Here is a 24,820-nt window from a genome sequence, read left to right on the forward strand (position 1 = left end):
CAATTCCCATGGCTGTCCCCCATTTATAGAAGACTACTTTCCTCTCTTGTGCTTCTTGGCTTCCTTTAAGTCATACTCAGAGTCACATCTTCTGCCAGAATCCTCTCCCCTTCCTCCTTCATCATCATACTTTTCCTTGAAATCATCTCCAATTTATCTTGACTATATCTTGTTTGTATGTAGCCATTTGTATATTGTCTCCCCAATGATCTCCTTAATAGTAATAATAATTAATGTGGATAGTACCTACCATGTGCCAAGTTAAGCGCTTTATAAAAATTAATCCTTACAACAACCCTGGGAGACAGATACTATTATTATCATCCCCATTTTACAGATTTGGTGATTTGTCTAGGATCACATAATAACTGGTTGAAACCCAATTTGAACTCAGGTCTTCCAAATCCCAAGCCTAGTACTCTGCCATCTAGCAGCCCTACCATCTGCTCCTTGAAGAGCAGAGACTATTTTTTGCCTTTGTATACCTAATGATTACTTAACACAGTGATACATAGCACTTAATAAATGCTTATTGACTTGACTTGATGCGGGTCATAGTCCTGGCTTTGCCACTATATGACCTTCAGTATGTGAATCAACTCCTATGGGCTCCAATTTCCTTCTCAGAAAAATGAGAGTAATAGTGCTTCCCTTTGTTTATTTCCCAATAGTTGTAAAGGTCCTAAAAGACAATAAGCTTGACAGTGCTTTACAAATGCATAGGATCAGTATTATCAGACCTGAAAGTGCTGTGTTAAAGTTAGCTGCTTTCCTCCTCATCCTCATCCTAGCTCTGGGACTTCCTGACAGTTGGGGAGCAAGGGAAAGGGCCATCAAAGGACCCTGAAAGATTCTAAACATCCATCATGTGCTAATAATGTACCAGTGCCACAGGTTTCATGTCTGGGAAAGCGCCGATATCCATCCTGGGTATCTGCCCAATCTGGGGACAAGGGACAGGGCCATCAAAGGATTCTGAAAGATTCTAGACATGAACAAACATCCATCATGTGTCAATAGTGTACCAAGGGCAATACATCTTATGTCTTCAAGCTAATACCCCTCTTGAGCTACTATCCAAAAGCCTTCGAATAGAGTGCTTAGAGATCTGGAAGTAGAAAGGGGCTGAGTCTGCTTACCACATCAAGAATGATAGCTCTGAATTTTCTACTGTAATGCAGAGGAACAGGTACCTAAAAAAGTCTACAGTAATAGATAATCCAGTGATTATTTCTGTATTGTTTGGTAGTTCATTAACTTCACTGGTTGCTTTTTTTGGAGGAGAGGGAGGATAGCAGATTCACCTTCCTAATATTGCCTGCCTGGGGCTAATGGTGAAATTAATTTGCATTGTCAGAACACATACACACACGTGTGCACGCACACATATCCCAACTGATGGAAGGGAGCCATAGGTAGGGCTTGTGCTAGCTAGCAGAAGGAGACCAAGCTTGAAATCTGCTTTCTGTAGGATAATCTGCCTGTTGAGATGCAGCTCAGCATAATGGATAGAGAACTGGCTCCAGAGTCAGGACTCAGGGTTCAAATGTGGTCTCCGACGTGTTCCATACTGGCTGTGTGAGTCTTGATACCTCTCAGTGCTCTGCTCAAAAGGGAGAGTTCCTCTCTGAGAACTCTCTACACAGATGAATCATGGGTCTAACTAAAATAAATAAATAAAATTTTGCCTTTGTATTTTCTACATAGTGCAGTGAACTGAGTGAGTGCCAATCCTGAAGACTTAAGTTCAAATCTGGCCTTAGACACTTACTAACTGGGTGATTTGGTCAAGCCACATAACTTCTATTTGCCTCAGTTTCCTCAACTTTAAAATGGGGATGATAACAACACCTACATCCCAGGGTTGTTATGAAATGTGCTAATAATTGTAAAATACTTAGTAGAGGGCATAGCACATTTTCAAGTTATTTTGATTGTGTCCAACTTTTCATGACCCTATTTAGGCTTTTCAAGGCAAAAATACTGGAGTGGTTTGTCATTTCTCTCTCTAACTCATTTTACAGATGAGGAAACTGAGGCAAATGGGGTTAAATGACTTGTATGGGGTTAAATGACTTGTATAGGGTTATACAGCTAGTGTCTGAAGCTAAATTTGAACTCAATTTCCTAATTCCAGGGCTGATTCTCTATCTACTGCACTACCTAGATACCTGCACAGCACATAGTGAGTGCTATGAAAATGATGGTTATTATTATATCATCATCATCATCATAGATAATATGGATAAAAACCTAATTGCGTCAGGATAATGGTGAGCAAAAGAAACCCTGGGATAGAATCCATATAGATATTTTAAAAAGTAGAATTACCTAACAGAAACATCAGAAAACTAGGAGAGTGAGAGTATAGTACTGGCTCGGCTGATAACTTGCTATCTAACTTTGAATTGCTCTGGGCTTGAGCTTGAGCTAAGTGGCTCAATAGATGGAGTGCTGGACTTTGTGTCAGGAATGTCAGGATTCAAATCTTGCTTCTGAGCCTTACTGGCTTTATGATTGGGTGAGTCAGTTTTTTCATCTATAAAATGGGTATGATACTTATAATACCTACCTCTCTGGGTTGTTGTGAGGATCAAATGAGATAAGATAGTTAAAATGCTTTGTATACCTAAAATTATTACATAAATGCTAGCATTTATTATAATACTCTCCTTCCTCAAATCCTATAGGTTTTTTATTTTAGGCAGAGATTATTGTTCATTTGTCCTTCATTCTCAAAGAGGACTATGACATCAGGGAGGGGATGCCATGACATGCAAGAGAATTGGGTTTTGGTGAGGGAGGACTATACAAGGGTACCTACCTCCCTTTCCCCTCCAGAGTCATCTGGGTCCAGTGGGCCAGATATATAGGACTGGAGATGGCCTTGGATGTAGTGGGAGACCTTGGCCTTTCAGTAATTAAGGCTAAATAGCTACTGAGTCCAAAAATCTTCTCTTTCACCTAGTCCAAAAAATTCTAAATAAATGAATGAATGAATGTGGAAGGGGAAGACCCTCAGAGTTTCTGGACAAAGCAAAAATGACTGCTATTTACCGTCAATCAGGACCCAAACAATGAACAAATGGGGCTTGGCCTGGGACCTATTGGTGGCCAATTAGAATCAGATTAGTTTTGGTTTAAGGCCCTGATCCTTAAGAAAGAAATCTAGCCAGTAAACCCCACGATATCTTGGGAAGATTCAGAGACATAATGGAGAAAATCTAGATAAACTGACTTTAGATACAGCCTTAAAGAAAACCATATCCCAGACTATACTGAGCAAAATCTTTCCCCTCCACACCCTCACCTCCAAACACCATCATCAGTCATACCCAGTAGCCTTGGGACAAGGGGTTTTGCTCTCTAGAGAAACATCTCCCCACCCCCTGTTGCCCAGCTAGACCCTGTAAGCTGCTTCCAAATGACAATTTAATTATTAATTGTTCTTGCATATTGCAAGATCCCTCTGTTTCCTCTCCCAGTTTCCTCTAGCATTTGCTCTTTTCTCCCCTCCTCCTTCCACACTCAAAAGAGATGAGAAGTATTAATGTGGAACAGGGAGATAGAGCCTCCTCTGGCTGGCTGGAGATGGGTAACTCTAATTCATCTTCAGCCAAAGGACAGGAGGCTGTTGGCCTTGTGGGGGACATTTGTGCTTTTGGAAGGTTGTTTTGTGTCCCCTCCAAAATGACTGGGGATTTCAGGAGAGATGCCTTGCTCAGATCCCTTTCTTCTGGGGAACCACTTGTGTGATTGGGAACCATCCTAAAACTTCTTGCATTCCTGGGGAAAAAGAGCCAATTCCTTCATCTCACCTAGCCAATGCCTTATTTCTCCCATCCCTCTCTCTACCCTCCCTTCCTATGAATTGTTGGTATCCTATGAGAATGCTCATTTCAGGGGAAGGGTCCCTTTTGTGGTCAGAACAATCTTCTTGTCCTAGCTGGGATTCTAACCTTTTTTTCCCTCTAATTAATTTTTTAAAGCAAGAGGTATTAAGTGACTTGCCTAGATCCACAGGGCTAGTAAGTATCTGAAGCTATATAGATACTCAGATCATCCTAACTCCAGGGGCAGTGTTCTATCCACTGTACCACCTAGCTGTCCTTCTCCCACTTCTTTATAAGAGTATATCCTTTTATTCCCAACCTTGCTCCACATTTTCCCCAGCTTGAACCTGTAACTATACAAAGTTAGATTGATGTATAGCCCTAAAACTGACCGGATTATTACTAAATCTCTCTGGGTCTCAGCTTCTCCATCAATAGAATATAAGAAAGGAAGACTAAATGCTTGCTCAGAACCCTCCCAGCACTACCATTGTTTTCTGTTCTTATGAAGTAGTTGATTGGACACTGAACTTAAGACAGCACAATCTTCTGACTTCCAACACTCATCAGCTATGTGACCCTGGGCAAGTCGCATATCTTTTTAACTTGATTTCCTCATCTGTATAAAGGGAATATTAAAATTGCCTCCCTCCAAGTGTTGTTTTGAGGATCAATTGAGATAATATATGTAGAAACCTTATGACTCTATAGAAATGTTAGCTCCTATTAGCATATGACTATTCTGTAGAGTGTTTTATATCTCCCAAAGGACTGAGAATTTCCTGAGGAGAGTGTTTCTTTCCTTCTCTTGATGGCCATCATTTAGCATGGGATGGTAATACCCACAGTTGGCATTTATGTAAAGATTCCTTGTTTCCTCATTTCACATGAGTAGTCAATCAATCAATATATATTAAATGCCTTCATTGTTCTAGGAACTATATTAAGAACTGGGGATATAAAAAAGAGGTGAAGGACAGTTCCTGCTCACAAAAACTCACAATCTAATGGATTGATCTTGAACAAATCTTTGAGAAACAAGTAAAGAGTATGGGATCTAGAAGAAGAAAATCCAAGTTAGAATTCCAGACAGTGCTTATTGATCCTTGGACACAGGTTATTGAACCAATTTAGCCCTCAGTTTCCTGATCTGTGAGATGGGATACAGGGCCACCAAGGTATCTCCCATGTATGAACATATGAACCCCACCTTACAAATGAAGAAACTGAAAGAAATAAAAGAGTGACTGAGGCTCTATAGAATCCCTCATATTTCAAGGACTGGGGGTGGGGGTTGTCCTCAGGGACTCTTGGGGAGAGGAGAATGGAATCAAGAGAGAAGAAAACAAAAGTCTGGAAATAGAGGAATAAAAAGACAGTCCTGAATGTCCAGAGAGGACAAAATTTGGTGTCTGCCCTTGGGAGATGCAATTACAGCCATAATGTCACAGAATTCTAAAGACAGAGAGGAACCTAGCAGTGATCTGCTTCAGTACCCTAATTTTACAGATGAGGATCAGAGATCTAGAGACTGAGATGACTTTAGCAATCATTCAGTCCAAACCTTTCATTTAACAGATAAGTAAATTGAGACCTAGGAAGGTCAAGCAATTTGCCCAATGTCACTCAGGCAATAAGCATCCAGAATAGGATTTGGATTCAGGCCCTCTGAATCTGTTGCCTGTGCTCTTCCTCTGCTCCCAACTCAACTGAGATCTACAGAATTGGTACAACACTTGTACTATATGGAAAAAAGAAAACTTGTATTTAAAGACATACACATTCCCAATTATGGTGAAATGGATTGAGTTTAGCAGAACGGAGGAAATAGTAGTCAGACAGGATGAATCTAGGAAGTCTTCCTGGAGGAGGAGAATTCTCAGATCATTTTTAAAGGCAGGGTTAATTGACTAAAATTGTCCTGAGTGGATATGCAAATTCATGTTTTAAAAATTACCATCTGTTATATGCAAAGTGATGTATTGGGAGTAGGGGGGGAGGAAAATAGAAATATGAGAAGAAACATACACAGTATCTGTGCTCAAGAATTTATTATCTAATAGGGAGCCTAAAATAGCCACAAATTGTTGTTTTTCAATGACATCCTTTGTTGGGGTCAAGGTACAGTGTGTCCAAGTGTGGCTGCTCAGTCCAATAGGAGCTGGGCAGACTTTCTCATAGTCAGGCACAAATTATTTGGATATTTGGGAAGGAGATATCTCCGGATTTGTGCGTCTCACACTTCCTTTGCTAATGAAGTACAGCTCCTTCTTTGTAGGCACTCATGCTGCATGGTCCAGTGCCAGATCTCCCATGCCTCACAATCAATACTAAAGAATATGATAACACCACTTTTGTAAACTTTAAAGCATTCTATAAACATGTAATTTTTTTGATTTGTTTGTTTGTTTTGTCAGAAAGTTCCCACTGAGAGAAGTGAGAGATTTGGAGAGACTGTACTTCTAGTGTGGCCAACTGGAGTAGTTCTTCATGGAGATGCTTAAAACTGGACCTTGAAAGAAAAGGCCTTAAGTGGGTGGAAATGTTAGGGGAGCCAGTACCCTGAGGCAGGAGTGAGCTTCACTTAAGAGGAAAAGCCCAGAGGCTGAAATTTGTATGTTCAGATTTAGTTCTGATTTGAAGCATCCTTATATAAGAGGATGCTGAAGTGGGTCTGCCAATTCTTGAAGTGACCTAGAATGTGGTTTGTCCAGACCAATAATCATGGACACCTGCTATAGCAAACTGGATCTCTGAGTAAGAGAGAATGGCAGAACTGGAGTTCTAAATGGGGGTTGTATAGAAGCCATTCTCTAATAGAAGGTGGGGCCCCTAAAGACCCTTCCTTATAGAAGTATCCTGGCTGGATAAATACCTGGTTGACTTTGTTGTCATTCAAGATCATGAGCCAAACATTGAAAGTGGAAAGAAGGACAAGATTCCATGTAGTCCTCTAGGAGGCAGGGCTCCAAAGTTCCAAGTGACCTTGACACTGACCATGTCCCCTCCACCCATGGTCCAATACCCCTACCTCATATGCCTGTGAATTACGAGGAACCATCAGGCTTTTCTCTTTTGAATGAGCAAAGAATAAGAGAACTTGCTCAATTGTAGGACTTGGAAGTGACTGGATATAGGGGAATTTCCAACTTATCACTCATTCTGAGCAGCAGCAGAACAATGTAATTGGGCATGTGGACAATTTTATTTATTTATTTATGAGCAATGTAATTATGATTACATTGTGCACTGGACTAAATCAAAAGGACCTAACTTGTGTAACCTACCACAGACATTTCGTGTCTCTCTGCCTCAGTTACCTTAACTATAAAATAACGTGTTTAGATTTAATGTTCTTAAAGATCTCATCCAATTTTAACCTTCTATGAGTCCATGAAGAGACCTGGATTCTAATCCCTGGATTCTAATCCCTGGATCAAGTTATTTTCCTTTACTGGGTCTCAATTTCCTCATATGTAAAATGAGAATGGACTTGATTTACTACTTTGAACTCCTCGCCCCGTATAGATGGCAGAGCCGAAAGAAGAATATATACTATAGCAATTATTATTGTGCTGAATCTGAGCAATAATAGCACAGCTACTTGGCTTTGGCTGGCTGACTCATCTTCTCTGGGGGGATAGGGAATAAACTTGTTTATTGTTTTAAAAGGTCAATTAGAAGGCTCAGTTGATAAGAGTCAGGAAAACCTGAGTTCAAATCCAATCATAGACTCTTAACACTTGAATGAATGTAGGCAAATCATTTCACTTCTGTTTGCCTCAGTTTCCATCGTCGTAAAATGGAAAGTATAATAACAATCATGATAACACCTACCTTCCAGGGTTGCACAGTGCCTGCCTGACATATAGTAGATGTTTCATAAATGCTTGTTTCCTTTCTATTAGTTTTTGCTTGGTGTCCATGAACAATAGTTCATGGTGGGGACGAGGAGTAATGTGGGAGAGTCTTGAGGTGGTGTTATGGAATGTTAATAGGAGGATACACCAAAAATTATTATTCCATCCCCATTTCACAGATTAGGGAACTTGAGGTTTCAAAATGTAAAGTGATTTGCACAATATTACACAGAGCAGACATGGGTCTTAAATCTTGGACTAGGGATACTTCTACAGTGAAAAACAGTAGTCTTCTTTTCCCCTTCACCAGTTGCTGTTTGTCTTGTGAGACCACGCCTGCCAAATAGTCATTGAGACGCTCCTTCCTCTCCCTGTTGCCATCTTTTTAGTTACTCATCATCCCTTCTCTTTGCCACTCTTTTATTCTTTCTTTCCAAACCTGTGATAGCATCCCTGATTGGGAGCTCCTGGTGAGAAATCTTCTTTATTTTTGCAGGTTGGCAAATTCTCAGCCAGGTAGAGTCCTAAGGAGTTCCCCGGAGGTAACTGAGAGATTAAGTGATTTGCCCAGAATCTCACAGCCATTATTTATTTAAGGCAATACTTGAACCCTGAGTTTTCCTGATTTTGGACCCCATTCTTAGTCCACTACACCAAGTGCCTCTCTAACCTGTTGTTCAATCTCTTCAACTTTGTGACTCCATAAGACACTGTCTATGAAGTTTTCTTATTCAGAGTTATAGGAGTGGTTTGCCATTTTGGTTTTTCAATATGTCCCCATTTTATATATGAGAAACTGAGGTAAATAGAAATGATAGCACTGGACTTCTTATCTCATTTCCATTTGCTGACAATCCCTCTTCTTGCTTCAAGGCTCAGATGATTTACCACCTCCTCCAGGAAGCCTTCCCTGATCCACACGCTCCTCTCTGAAAATGACCTGTTCCCTGCTCAGATTTTCTTCCAGCAGTTTGGACCCTTACCTTTATCATTTCCACATTCTAGAAGTACTATTTGTGGAGGGAGAAGACTTTGGTTGGACAATAAAATGAGAGATTATATTCAGTGAGCTCTAACATACCTTCTAGCTCTCTAGTCTTAGAATGTTCTGATGAGAAAGGAAGGAGGTAGAGAGGGAAGTACTTAGAAAGGGAGAAGGTCTTTCCCTGGTTCCAATAGTATGACATTTGCCACCATTACCAAATAGCTGTGTTTAGCTCTACAATTTCAGGCTCTGTCATTTCCTCAGGCCCTCTCCCTCCTGGCTCATTCATTTTTATTTATTTTTTTGAGAAACTCAGCAGAAGTCCTCAGTCACTCATGCCCACTTCCTCCTTTCCTGATCTGGGAACTGAATGTGTGGGGGCATATCAGCTGGCAGGCCTTGAGGAGGGGGAGGAAAAGAGCCTAGACTCTGGAGACCCTGCATCAAGTCACCAGCAGGCACCAGGAGTTGGCAGCCTTGATACCCCTACCCTCACAGGCACCAGAAGCAATCTCTCTCCCTCCAGTACCCCTGCCTTGCGAGCACTGTCTCGGGAATGCAAACACGCCATTAATTTGTGTGCCTTGCAAATACTTTATTGGCATCTCGTGGCGTTGAAAGTCATGTAATTATGAGGAGAATTTATATGTCACTGGGGCTGCCTGGGCTTCCTCCCTCTGCTTCCTTCCAGGCACTGCAAATATTGAAGGCTGGTTGGGAAGAGAATCAAACCCACCCTATTTCGTATCTATGCACCCTGTAGATAAGGTTTTAATTGAAAATTGGTTCGTCTGTTCCTTGTGCCTAATTACAAGCCGCCTAAGCTGCTGTTGGAGCGGGCAGACAGGAACTGGGGACCCTCGAGGAAAATTTGGGATTGGATTGGGACACCAGCTCCCCAAAGCTTCCCAGTTCTGACAGATGCCTTGGTATCAAAGCATTTGAGCCAGAACATACTAAAGAGACCTTACGCAATCCAACCTCTTCATTTTACAGGCAAAGAAACTGAGGCACACAGAGAGGGAACAATTTACTTATAGTTCTATAGAGGCAGCACATGGTTTATCTTATAACCCAGGTATCCTTCCTTCCAGTTTCAGGCATCTTTCCACTCTGTCACAGGGAACTATATGTTTAATTTATGTTATCCTCAAGGACTCCATGTGTTAAGAGGATGCTGGGACTCAACATCGGAAACTTGGGTTCAGGCCCTACTAAGTGCTGAAACATATTGGCTGTATTACTTTGAAAAAATCCCTTCACTTTGAGTCTATTTGTAGAACAGGAGTGATGATTTTTACTCTTTATATCTATTGAGGTCATTGTGAATAAACTGCTTTGTAACCATAAATAGAATAGGAATAAGGATTAGGATCAGGACTGGTCCTGCAACTTCAGTAATATAGGGAATTCCCAGGGCTCCTGCCTTCTTAGGATCTTAGTTTTTTTCCTTTGTAATAGGATTTCATCAAGTGAGGGAGCTCCTCTACCAATGAAGGTTGGTATTTTTTGGCAACTTGTCACCTTAGAGAAGGAAATTGCCTCTAGCAGTGAAGGGTAAAGTGACTTGCCCAGAATCACATAGCCAGTGTATGTTAGAAGAATTCATTTGTACCTGAGTCTTCCCAGCTTCGAGGCCAGTTCTATATCATACCATACTTCACTATGAGCATTCGATTAATTATCCTCTCCACTCACCATTTTGGGACATCCTCCCCCATTTTCACTTTCTTGCATTCTTCCTCTGCTCTTTACTCTCTCAAGGAAAATTTGCTGCTTAGTGCCTTACTTTCTCCCCTGGAATTTCTCTCCCAATTCCACTCTTCCTTGATCCAGTTCATTCCCACTTCCCTGCTGCCCTCAGGACAAGTCTGTTGGGATTGTGTACCCTTAACTCTTTATCTATCTATCCATATATATATATATATATATATATATATATATATATATATATATATATATTCAGCACAAGGGAGTGAGGTCATAACTGGAAGAGTCCTCATAGGTTACCCCCTCACTTTATAGATGAAAACACTCAGGTCCAAGAAAGGGAAATAACTTTTCCATTGTCACATAGGGAGTAAGTGGCAAAGCCAGGTTGTGAACTTTCCAAACAGTAATCTTGGTGCTGTATCTAGAGAAGCTGCTTTAGATAGGAGCTTTGTCCATTCTTCTGTCCTCGGTAGATAGAGATCCAGGAGTCCAGGAAGACTTCCATGAAGAGAGGAAAATGCATCTGGCACAGGGGAAGGTTCAGATGAGATGGATGGGAGGGAGGGACACTGGTCAGCTCCTGCCCTCTGCCTGGTGACTCTTAAAGGCTGGTGCTAGAAACAGAGATCATGCTGGCTGGAATGGTCTGGAATTGGCTGAAGGGTCTCGTTCAGAGTTTGGGACCAAGGAGAAAAGAGAGGTCCTGCTTTATGTGCCCCAGTCCCCTCCCCCTCTGCCACCCTTTTCTCATCTTTGTGTCACGTGCCATGCCTGCTGCATTTTGCTCTAACAATAATTCCCCTGCTAGTGAGCAGGAGGAAGAACTCATTTCCTAGCTCCAGCCGGGCGGCTGTGAAATATGATTTCTAAAGTGTTAATAATGCATCATGTTTAGATAGCTCTTTACATCTTCAGGAGTGGTTGGCCAGCAGGGGGGCTGTCGGTTCAGGATGTCCTAGTTCATTTCTGGGGTTTCCCCTCTGAAACGGAGCTCTTGTTATCTTAATGCCTCAGTTTCTTCCTTTGTAATAGGATAAAAGAATCAGCTTTTTTCTTATGACATCCATCTCAACTCTCAGTATGAACCTCAAAGAGCCTCCTATCACTACAATTTCTTACCCTTAATGCTGAGAAGATAGAAAACATGGATCATGCACTTGAGGTTATGCTCAGTGTATATAGTATAGACAAAGAGAGAGACAGAGACACAGAAAGAGACAGAGACAGAGAGAGACAGAGAGAGAGAAAGTACAACAGAGTCAGACAATCAAGACAAACAGAAATTTAATTAAAAGAGACATGGGGGAAGAAAACTCAGCTGTTAAGTCAATCTAGGAAAATTTCCTGAAGGAGGGAAGTGTTTCGCAAGACTGGGAAGAAGAGGAGTAGTGAGAATAAAGAAAGTGGGAGGAGGAGGGCAGGGTAGTAAGGGAGACCAAGGCAGTGGTATCATGGCACAAATACTTGAGTCTAGTTTAAGTCAGACCCCCTTCTCTTGCTCCCTCTCCCTCCCACCTACTACTTTTTTTTTTAAATAATAGCTTCTTATTTTCAAAATACATGCAAAAAAATTTTTTTTTAACATTCACCCTTGCAAAACCTTATGTTGCATATTTTTCTCCCTTCCTTCCCTCCACTTTCCTCCCCTAGCCAGCAAGTAATCTAATATACACCTCCTACTTTTGTCATACTTTTCCCATGGGCCTACATTGTCTGACTTGATGTTAGAGGTGTTTATATGTATTCTATCCTTGTTCTAGATACTAAACACTATGGAGTCAAGGATGAATCCTTCTCCAAACTGTGTATATCCCCCAGTGCTCACAAGTACATAGAAATAATTGTTGTTGAATCAAAAATTGAATCTAAGGGTTAAAACTCAACTTTGGGAATAGGGGTTATGTGACAGCCTCTTCTGGTCATCACAACTTCAATAGGGAAGAAGTCAGCTTAGTTTTCTAAGCCAGGAAATAAACTCTAGAGTTCAAAGCAACTTCTATTACTCTTAAGGTTCACTCCCAATCACTTAAAGGCTTTTAGGGTTTGTTCCCTAGAGATTCCTATTGGTTCATTAAAGATGGTGACTTGGAGGCACAAAACAAGATCCTAAGGGGGAGAAGGAGACCAAAGTATACCATGGGAGGACAAAAAACAACTGCATTTGGAATCAGAGAACCTAAATTTTCTAGCCTCTGATGCCATCTGGATGAGGAGATGTGTGACCTGGGCAACTAATTTTCATTTTTTGGCCTTAGTTTTCTTATCTATAAAATAATTTGTAGATTTTTTTAAAGGTCTCTTCTAGCTCACTATATGGTCCTGATTTTCTGGCCATCTTTCCAGAGCTATTCATTTAACAAAAATACATCAGAATCTACAATCCTTCCCTCTTTCTAGACTTTGTTATAGGTTTGGAATATACTACCACTTTCTATTTCCTCTCATTCCCTATTGCATTAATTCAACCCTTGCCATACCACACATACATGCAAATATGTTCTCTTTCTCTCTCAGTCTTTCTCTCTGTCTCTGCCTCTGCCTCTCTCTCCTTGGATGTATATAAAGAGGAGAAAATCTGGCCTTATTTGAACTAGAATTTCCTAGGATAGTTTCCTCATCCCACTCCAAAATGCTCTACTCTTGACTAGTATATAGTGTCAATATGGTACAAGTCTGCCTCCTTCTACATAACAGAAGTGTTCCTGAAAAAATGGAAATTCTGTGTTTGTAAATAGAGCTGTCTTACAGAGCCCGGGGAGCTCCCTGGGAGGTCAAATTTGAGTACATTTCAATTCCTTTCCATTCAACAAACATTTGTTAAATGCCTACTATCTGTAAGGTCTGTGCTAGCCCCTTGGAATGCCTAGAATGAAAGAAAAGATGGAAAATGACAGTCTGGGTCCTCAAGGAGTTTAAAGTCTAGCATGAGGCTAAATCTGAATACAAAGAGGAAAAAAAAACAGCAGCAGCAGACCAGGATCACCCCATGATCAAGAATGGCACAACTCCCTTTATCCTCTGGGGAGCCTCTTAATCTTCACCAGAACCACATGCTGTTGCCCCTATTCCAGCCCTTCCCTTAGCCACCCTAGAGGAGGAGGAACAGCTGTTCCGGGCAGACCAAAGCTGTTCCAGACATGGTACCCTCTGCCAGCCAGCCCTGTGGGATCCAGGAGCAGTGCCCTCACCACACACAGATGCAAATTATCCCCAGCTTCCAGTTCCTATTTTCTCATCCCCATTCTTTTCAATCCTATTCCACCTATGTCCCACTCTTACCCTGTTCATCCCTTTGGGAATTTGGGAAGTAAATTTCCTTCATCCTGAACCTGTTTTTCTTACATCTGTTAGCTTTCATTGAAACTTGGTTTCCCATGGATAACATTATATTGTTGTCCTTCCTTTTTACACTGATTGTATCTTTATTCACACCCTGTCCTCCAACATACCAGTTCTGAAGGTAGCTTCATTATGTTCCTTGCTTTCCATCGCCATTTCCAGATTATCTTTTTGCCACCATAATTTGACAATCTCTCTTCTGATAAAGTTCACATTATCAACATTTTGTACCTAATAAGAATTATAGTAAGTTCTATACCCTTAATTTCTTCTTTTCCTCTCTTGTTTACACTCTTACACTTGGGGACTGACATTCCCTCAAAACCTCTAACCTTCTAAATTCCCACTTTTAAAAAATTTCCAGGACCTACTCCTTCTCTCCACCTCCACTACACATACAAATGATCACACCGTAGATTTCACCATCATCTACCTGTTGCACCTTCCTCATAAAACACTCTGATGTTCTCCCATCTGACCATATGCTCTCAGCTTTCCACCTTTCCCTATGTTTCTTCTATTAAGATTATTCTTTACTTTCCTCAAGACTTTCAGTCCCTCCATTACTCACCCCTGTGCTCACTTCTATTCTTCTCTTGTCTTATCCATAGAGTCATCTAATTCAGTTCTACACCACTTTCCCCTATTGAATTCCTTGCCCTCTGCTCTTTCCTTGCCAAACTTCAGCTCTGGATTATTCCCACCATCTGCTTCCTCTGATCCTATTCATATACTAGTAAAGAGAGCTGGAGGAAGTCACACATCCAGGCTGAGTGTATACACAATGAATTCATATTTATCCACCTTCAACTGGACCCTCATTGCGCTATGGCAAACTTTTTATTGTCCCCTGATTGGTTCCCTATCTCACTTCCTATAAAATATTTTCCCCCAAATCTTTCTTTTTTCTTTAAGTCTTTCATATCTCCTCCTTATTACCTATCTCCTGAGCTGAGGGCTTTGCCTTTTCCCTACCGAGAAAATTGAAGGTAGTTGACATGACTTCCTCCTCCTCCTCTTCTTCTCTCTTTATTTAGAAATCCCTTTGACATCTTCTTCCATTCCTTTAGTCTTTACAAATAAAATAATCCTTCTCTTTGCCACATGCACCTATCCCCTCTCTCCTCCAGTAAATTGTAACCTCAACCATTCCTACTCAGTATTTTCAATCTTGTCTCCACATGTGCTACTTTCTTCAAAGATGCCTGAGTCTTTTCCATTCTGAGAAAAATAGCTCCTATCATATATCCTTGTTCCCTTTCTCAACCAAACTCACAGAAAAAAAGAGTTGTCTAACTCACTTCCTCCAATTCCTCTCTTTTAACTCACTACTTAACTCTTTGCAGTATAGTTTTTAACCTCATCATTTGAGAAGGGAGAAGACATTTTCAGTAGGAGCTAATGATAGGGTAGGAAGATGAGGAAGAATTTAGAAAAGGAGGAGGATTCTGAACTAAGTCTTGAATGAAGGAAAGGATTCTCAGAGAAGAGGATTGGGAGTGAGTGGATTCCAGGCCAGGATAGATGCCCTGAATGAGTTTGTAGAGATAAGAGGAGGTCAGTGGAGTTGGAAGAGTAGCAGCTAGCTTCATACATCTGAGATATGAATATTGGAGGGGAACAACGTCAGTCCGTCAATAAGCATTTAATAAGTACCTTCTATGCACCAGATGTTGTGAAATACAAAGAAAAGTATAAGACAGTCCCTGCCCAAGAGAAGATCATAATCTAAAGGGGTAGATGACAGGCTCTAAATGACTATGTAGAGACCAGGATAAAGAAGAAATATTCAACAGAGGGAAGTACTAGGATATATGTTTTTATTGTCTTCTCATTTAGAACTGAAGCTCCTTGTGAGTAAGGGTTGTTTGATTAATTTTATTTGTCTTTTCATTGCCTAGAACAATATGTGGTACATAATGGGTATGTGATATATTGATGGAGGGATTTGGACAGGCTTTCTGTAGAAAGTGGGGTTTAAGGTAAGACTTGAAGGATGCCAGAGAAGGCAGAAAATACAGGTGAAAAGGCAGAGCATTCTACACATGGGGTACTACAAAGGGAAACAGAGCTAGAGCCAGACGGAGAAAGGGCCCAGACGCCAGGCTAAGTTATATTTTAACTTGGGGACCAGCAAAGATTTTTGAGCCCAGTGGTGACTTGATAAGACCTGTACCTTAAGAAGATAAAAACTGGCATTTGTTAAGGTTTGCAAAGCACTTTGTATGTTATATAGCATTGGTCCTCAAACCCTCCCCTGCCATGAGGTAAGGATTTTTATCAGATCTCACCCTTCTTCCTTCCAGGATATTTTTCACCCTTTCTCAAGGAGTTCAACTTCTGGACTCAATATTTTCCTCTCCTCCTCAGTTTCCAGATAGAAGTTAGGTGATTTACCTAGGCTCACACAGCTAGTAAGTATCTGTAGCTGTATTTGAATTCCAGGTTTCTTGACTCCAGGTCCAGGTTAAGTTGCCCAGGTGACCTTAACTAATAATAACTAATATTTATATAGTTCCTATTATTGCCAGACACTGGTTTAAGCACTTTACAATTATCACATAACAATCCTGGGAAGGTAGCTGCTTTATATTTCCCATTTTAGAGAGGAGGAAACTGAGTTTACATGACTTGCCCAGGACTACATAACTATCGAATATCTGAGTGAATTTGAACTCCAGACTCAGAAAGACTTTCAGGTATTCCTGATTTTAAGTCCAGCACTCCATTTATTTTGGGCAGCTAGATGGCACAACAGATAAGCATGCTGGGCCTAAAGTCAGGAAGATTAATTTTTCCAAGTTCAAATATGGCCTTAGATATTCCTTAACTGTGATCCTTAGGAAGTCACTCATCCCTGTTTGCCTCAGTTTCCTCATCTGTCAAATGGGCTACAGAAGGAAATGGTCAATGACTGTAACATCTTTGCCAAGAAAACTCCTATATGGGCACATGGAGAGTTGGGCTCAATTGAGAACAACCCATCAACAATCCCATCAATTGTCTAGAAAGAGAGAAAAGAGAGACAGAAGAAGAGCATTTCTAACAGTCTTGGGAGATATTCATACTTAGAGGGCAGGAGGATGATGAGCGAGTGAAGGAGACACAGATGGGAGGAGAATCAGGAGAGGACGGTGTCACAAAAGCCATGGGGTTTTCTTCAAGGAGGGCAGGCCTGGGCTCCGAGCATCTTCACAGGCTGCCAATTTCTTCAGCCGTCTCCATGTGCAGTGGGGCTGGCTCCAATTGTTGGCTCTCGGGAGGCAGAGCCGAGGGCCGTGTAATTCTGTTTTTACAGTGTCCAGCACAGCTCAATTAGGGACTAACTGAATGCTTTGTGAGGATGAGGATGGAGATGATGAGGCTGCTCCCCACCTCTTAGCTCCTCTGCCTCCCGATGCTTCCCAGGAAGACAATTCCTTGTGCACTTTCCCCCAGCGGATCACAGCGACGCTGCTGTTCAGCTGACACAAGAGCTGACAAGTTATTAAAAATCCTTCATTATTATTCTGAACTGCCGCTCTCTTTCTTCCCTCCTCACCCTGCCCCAGGCTTCTGAGGCCCAAGGCTGTCACTGAGATGGCCTGGGCCCCCTGACCCAGAGCAGAGGTGGGGGCTCCCAGAAGGAGGCCAGGAAAATGTTGGCTGCTGGCCAGATGCAGCAGGCCCCACATGGGGCTGGGAGTCAGAACATCTCTGTTCTGACCCAGCTTTCAGCGTATTCTTTCTACTCTCCATAAGGCACAGGGACGCTGTGTGAGGGTGGTTCAGGGCCAGGATATCTTTAAAACGAGGGGGGGGGGTAGGAATAGGAGATGCCATTTCTAGTCCTCCAGGGCATAAAGCATGAGATGTCATTTTCAGCTCTCCTGGGCATTTGGTCTGGGACACGTATCTGAAGCGTGCACATTCGGGGTGATCACTGGGACAGGGTTTCTCCTGAGACTCTGAGCTTCAGCTCAGCCACTCCTATTCTCCAGGGAAGTAGTGACAAGCTAACTCCATCATCCTGCTCTTCGAGCCAGGGGTCCAGGCTCAGCTCATCCATCACCAGTCCCGATAATCAGATTTGGCTGCTGCAAGAATGGGACATAATGCTTAGTTCTGCTCTCGGGGATGACAGCTGATAGACCCCAAGGGAGTCAAGGATCCTTAGTATGTTGGGGTTCCTTGGATAGACCTGGGGGAGATGGAAGGAGAAGGTCCAGAAAGAGGGTATACTTGGTTCAAGGTCACACCACAAACAAGAAGGGAACTTAGGTGTCTGTGGTCCCAGCCTCAGTGCCTTTAGGGATTAAGTGAGAACAGGAATTAAATGGGAAGAGTGGATATCTCTAATATGACTAGAAATCTAAATATCTGAGTTAAAACCTTGGTTTGATTCCTCAAGTTGAAGAATAAGCAAGGTCCCTCTTTTCTCCCTGAACCTTTATTCTCCTAACTTAGTAATAATAACAATGTATTATGTAATCATTTATTACTAACATTTATATAATGCTTTAATTTGCATAAAACACTTTGCATACATTTTCAACAACCCCATGAAATAGGTGCTATAGATATTTTTGCTTCATTTTAAAATAAGGAAATTGAAACTCAGAGGTTAAGTGGTTGTTTATGGGTAATGCTGCTGCTTACATTTACTAATTCCAAGTAGAATTCTTTGTGTTATGCCTTTCTACTTTGTGTAGGAGGCAGCATTTGAACCCATGTCTTTTCTGACTACAAGTCCTGTATTCTATTAATGTCAGTCAGTCAGTCAATAAATGTTTCCTAAGTGCCTACTATGTGCCAGGTGCTGTACCAAGAGACAAGGACAGGCTCTGTTTCCAAGGAGCTCTCAGTCTAATGGGGGAGACAGCATGCAAACAAGATAAATACAAGATAAATTAGAGTAATCTCAGAGGGAAGAGACTAGCATGAAAGAGCATCATGAAAGATTTCTTGGAGAAGGTGAGACTTTAGCTGGGAGACTTTCTATCTCCCCTAGCCCTGGCAGATACTTTGTTCACTGTCCCTCTTACCTCCCCAGAGAATAAAACCTTGTAACAAAGATTAAAAAAAAAGATATAAATGGGGGAAAATGTTCATTATCAACATATCAACTAAGTTTGAGATTATATGCAGGGGATCTATACCCTAGAGTCTGCCTTACAATGAAAAGGGAAAAGTACATTTCACCCTCTCTTTATTAGGGTCAAACTGGATCATGATAATTATAGAACCATAGATTTCTCATGTTAGAAGGGATCTTAAAAATTATCAAGTAGATGAATTCTTATTTTACATGTGAAAAAACTAAGACCCAGAAAGGTTGTATCTAACCCACTATCACACACATCAAATCAAACCTAAGGCTTGATTTGAACCCAGGCGTTCCAAACTGAATGTTCAAATAGAGTACAGAGTAATAGAGTAATAGAGTACAGAACATAAGTACTCCATCATGCTAACAACATCTCATTGTTTAATTTCATCTTGATGTTATTGTTGTGATTCTCTCCATAATAAAATGTTTGTTGAATGAATGAATGAATGAATGATTTGAATCTTAACTGGGAGTCTTGGAAAAGTTAAAATTAGAGTTTAGCTGCCAGAATTAGAGTTCATATTTGGATTATCAATCAATCAATAAGCATTGTCCTACTAGGTGTCAGGCACTCTGCTAATTGTTAGGGAAGCAAAGTCCCCAAACAACCCTTTTCCTCAATGAACTTATTTATATTTCCTAAGGGAGAACAGCAGGTACAAATAAGCCAAAATAAAACAGATGCAAAAGGAAACAGCAATCAAATGGATAATGCATTAGCAACTGGGGAGGGAAATGAAAGTATAATTTAGGCTAGTGTAGGAGCCAGAACTTGAGTAGATCTTTAAAAGACACCTGAGTATTCTAAGAAGTGGAGGTGAGGAAGGCATTCCAGACATAGGTTCCACCTTTGCAAAAGCCAGGAGGTGAGAAATGGAGTATTGCGGGTAAGGAATTTGGTAGAATACAGACTGCATTAAAAAGAAATAATGGGTAATATGTTTAGAAAGACTGAAATTAGATTGTGAAGGGCTTTTAAATGCCAAATGGCATTGTATTAAATCCCTGCCTATCCCACAAATTCCTGTCTACCAAGAGACTTTGTGCTGACCCAGAAGAAGGCTGGTTTTTTTTTTTTTTTTTTTTTTTTTTTTTTTTTTTTTTTCTTGTTGTCCAACTCTGAGCACAGTGACTAGCGCATAGCAGACTCTTTAATAAATGTTTACTGACCTCCATAATCACTGTTAAAATCTCCTAAATAAAACTTAGGTTTATCTTGCTAGTAGGCTTTCCCAAATGAGGTTAATTTCACACCCAAATCTCACATAGGTATCAGTGTATAATATGGGCATTGGAAAAGGGGCAGCCATTCTCTCACCCCACAGAAAATACACAGGATCTCAAAGTTATAGAACCATAAATCCCTGAAAAAACCTATAAGACCCCTCCCCATACATAAACCCATAGCTGTCTCTTTCCCCAGAACTTAGCATACTTTGGATGCTACCAAACAGTTACTACTGACCTTCACCTCAGTACCAAGCAACTTACTGGCTTAGCTTTCTAAGTAATTCACTATGTAGGAAATAAGTGGAATTTCTCCAAGGCCACATTGACCAATGAAAGTTTCTTTTCTTTCTGGAAGACTGATGCCTGAATACTCAAATGCTGGATTGGCTTAAATTAGCGTGAGACCATGGGTTGAAGTTATGGTTAGAAAGGGAAGGAACAAGCATTTATTAAGCACCTGGTGTATGCCAAGCACTGTGCTAAGCACTTTACAAATGATATTTCATTTAATTTTCACAACAACTCTGGGAAGTTGGTGCTGTCATTATTTTCATTTTACAGATGAGAAAACTGAGGTAGATAGAGGTGAAGTGAGTGGCCTAGAGTCATACAGCTAGTAAGTATCTGAAGTTGATTCTGAATTCAGGTCTTTCTGACTCCAGGTCCAGCCCTTGATACACACTGACCTATTTAGCTGTCTCTGTTATACTATTAGGATAGTATAATAATAACAATAATAAAAATTGACATGTATATATCACTTTCAAGTTTGCAAAGCATTTAGCATACATTATCTCATTTAAGACTTCCAACAAGCTTGTATGAGGTAAGTGCTACATCCCCATTTTATAGATAAAGAAATTGATGCGGACAGATGTTGTGATTTGCCCGGATTCAGTTGTAGTTAATGTTTGGTTTAGGATAGGTTTACTATTAAGGGTTACGGCTTTAGGAGTGGAGTTAGGATGTAAAACTGAAGAGGTTGCTATATCATTCCCACATAAATCTCGTTTTTTTTTTAAAGCTTTTACCCAGAAATGCCATTGATGGCTGATTCTTTGTGTTGGTCTCTGAAATCCTGAACACTCTTATCATCAATTACCTCCCCTCCTTTTCTTTCCTTCAGCCATCCATCCTAGAATTCCTACATTGATTAAGAGGTTGGACCAGACAACTTCTAAAGTAAATTCCAGTTTTAGAGAATTACAGAAGTCTTCTCTTTCCTTCCCTCTCTTTCACTTACCCCCACCCCACCCCCAGATTTTTGGTCAAACAAGAGTAACCCTTTTCTTTAAATCCATGTTTCTCTTTCTAGTTGCACTCCCCTTGCCACTTTATTATCCTGGTGTCCACACCCACCCCATTTGACTGGGTCATTTTCATCTTCTGTTCAGCTCCTTTTGGCTTTCTTTTTATGACTAGAGCTTAGCACAGTGCCCACCATATATTATATACTTAAGAATTCCTCCCCCACACAATGATTGACACCTGCTTCCCCAATTCCCTCCTTCCGCAACAATACTTGGGCACAGACATAGAAGCCTGTAATTCTTCCAGCATATCTCCCACCTTCAGGAAAGAGTCTCTCATCCCTCCTTTTTTCATATCTTTCCTTCTGACCCTCTCTCCAGGATCCCTTGCTTCACACCAAGCACCCCTCCCTCTCCCCAGCCCCCTGAGATCACTTTATCACCTCTTGGAAACCGGAGAGAATTCTTTTCATCTTCTTTCATCAATCAACTAAGCTAGGTCTCCCCCAAGATCCTAACTCCTCCTAGCAACCTGACCTAGAGCAAAGAAAATCAGCCTTTCCTTGAAATAAGAGAAACACAACTTTTTGAGAAGAGACAGACCCGGGCAGAAGGTGGGGGATGGGGAAAGGAATTTCATTTTAAGCAGGGCTTTACAGAGGGCCAGCAGGGCAGGAATGAGGGTGTCAACTTGGTCTCAGCTCCAGGAAGCCAGGACCCTGAACTAGACCACTGCCTCTTGCCCCCTGCCTCAGACACTATCACTCCTCTAGGCCATGTTTTGCTTCTCTGGAAGCTAGATGGAAGATAAGTAACCTTCACAGCTGAAGATCTCTCTCCCAACCCTCATCCCTCCCCCCCCCCCCAAGGGTCCCAGAGACCCTTGATATGGTATTGTTTCTGCCAGCCACTCTCTAGGCTCCCAGCTTGGCTTGTTCTCTCAGCCCACTGCTCCTCTCCACACCTCTCATGCCCTTCCATGGTTCACCCTCCTCCGCCCACCTTCCATCCCCCCCCCCCCCAAACCTCCCAATCCCTCAGTTCAAGGACAGTGAGTCTGATCGACTCTGACGTCCAGGGAAGGCATTTTCCGCTCGTTGGGATGCACGGCGCCCTGTCCCCCTCGCCGGGAGATAATCGAGGGGGAATATTGGATCGTCCAGGAAACGAGGTGCTAAATTTGTTGTGAGATTGGTGTCACAAGCAATCAAGGGGAGCCTCTCAGCATCGAGGGCCGAGCAGCCAAATGAGAAATCATTAGGTTATTGCAGAAACGGTGGATGGACTGGTGGCTGGGGATTGGGAGGGGTGGTGGTGGTGGTGAAGGATTGAACGTTGTTGCTCTCCCCCACCCCCTTTCCCAAGGGGCCACTGCAAGGGGATTAGAAAAGAAAAGAGGGAAAAATCTGAGTTATGAAAAGGAGGAGGTTTGGGGGGAAGGGATAGACTGATGATCTGTGAGTATAAATGGCAACCAATGCCTGAATTCCTTTCTTCCAAGTGCTTCAGTCTATAGAGTGCTGGACTTATGGTCAGGAAGATCTCAATTCACATTTTAACTTAGATAGTTACTGGCTGTGTGATCCTGGGCAAGTCACTTAACCCCTGTCAGATTCAGTTCCTTATCTCTAAAATAGGAATCATAATAGCACCTCTCTCTATGGTGGCTGGAATCAATGAGATAAAGTATGGAAAGGCTTCACAAACTTTAGAGTGCTATTATAAAAGATAGCTTTTATTTTCACTGATGTCATTGGGAAGCTTTCTTGTGAAAGATGGGAGTGGTACAAAGCAGCTGGTCCATATTTGGGCAATCACAAACTCAGACATTTAGAGATACAGGAAAGTCAAACAGTATAGTTATTTACAGATTCGATGGATTATCTAGTGTGTGAAATTGAGAGTGAGGATGTTTATGTGAAATGGAATGGACTCTTGGGAATAGATATGGCAGACTTTGGTCAAGTCACCACCTCCCTGGGACTCAGCTTTCCATATTTATAAAATGGGGAAAAAACTGTGATTTCTAAAGTCTTTTCTAGCTTTTTCTATGGACAGGATAAGGGAAAGACAAACATCTCTTTACATCAGTCCAAAGAAGCTTCCTAGAGTAGGGAGGAAGGGAACATGAATTTATTAAGCATCCACTAAGTGTTAAGTACTTTACAACTATCATCTCATTTGATCTTCATTACAACTATGGGAGGTAGATGCTATTATCACCATCTTACAATCAAGGAAACTGAGGCAGACATAAGTTAAATAATTTAACCAGAGGCCTGATTTGAACTCAGGTCCACTTCCCCATTTACTGTGCCATTTAGCTATTAGGTATTTAGTTAAGGGAGTAAAAGGAAGAAACTAAGTTCAATATTTTAGGTAGCCTAAAGAGCAGTCATTTTACTAGAGTTAGGAACAAAGTAGTAGTAAGTAAATCCTCAAGGGACCACAGATTCAAGCAAAGTGCTATCCCCCTCATCCCAGGCCTTATGCTTCTCTTCCTTTGCCTCCACTTGAACTTCATGAAAGTTAGGACCCAAATGCTTTGAGATCCAGGAATTGCTACATTAGCAAAGTGTAAAAAGGACAAGAATCCATGTTCCACCTACCTTGGGAACCTTACAGTTAATGACTCCTTCTCAACAGAGAAGGCAGGTGAAGGGACCTGAATGTCCAATGTCAGACCAGCAGCATTTGTGCTAAAAGTCAGACAGGCAGCAAACTGGGTCAGGTCTATCAGGGAGGAGGAGGAACAGAGGAACTAAGGTACCCTTGGGAATCTGATTTCAGGTCCCAAGGCCCCCTATCTTGAACAGTCTCTCAGCTTCAGAAACCCTGAAGCCTCTTCCACCTATCTCTTGGCTGGATGGGAGAATATTTAACAGCATCATATTGCCACTCTAGCCCCTGTTGTTAATTATGGAATCTCTATCTCCAAGTTCCCTCTGCTCACTGCAGCAAATTAACATTCCTTGCCCTTTGTACACATGGAATGAACCAAGTTAGATGGATCGATTTGGGAGCATGCTCGAGCTCTTTTCCTTTAAGCAGGATTGATCCAGCGGACCCCATTTTAGGGTTCTGGGAGATGCCTTCCCGGGAAATCTTTTTTAATGGAGATTAATTAGAAATACCTTGATGTCCTGGTTATTGGCAAAATGTGCTCCATTCTCTACCCACACCCCCTCCACTTCACCTTCCACACACTCACATTCTCTTATTATATTCAAGCTTCATCAAAAAATACATAGCATGGTACAAGGACACTGTAAGCATGGACCCTTGCACTAACACATTTACCAGTACATGTCTGCTCATACAAAAACACATACATATCTATGGAGCATCTTTTTCTCTAAATATTCTATGTTTTTCTAAAGTATAGAATTAAATGTTCTATACTTTTCTCCTTCAGGAAGCCTTCCCGGATTTATAGCCTCTGCTTGCTTCTCCTAAACTTTCCCATTATAAAAATCCAGAGCTCTATCCACCCAGATCAGCTATACTTATAACTCTATCAC

This window comes from Sarcophilus harrisii, chromosome 4 (assembly GCF_902635505.1).
Source record: "Sarcophilus harrisii chromosome 4, mSarHar1.11, whole genome shotgun sequence".
NCBI classification, from domain to species: domain Eukaryota; kingdom Metazoa; phylum Chordata; class Mammalia; order Dasyuromorphia; family Dasyuridae; genus Sarcophilus; species Sarcophilus harrisii.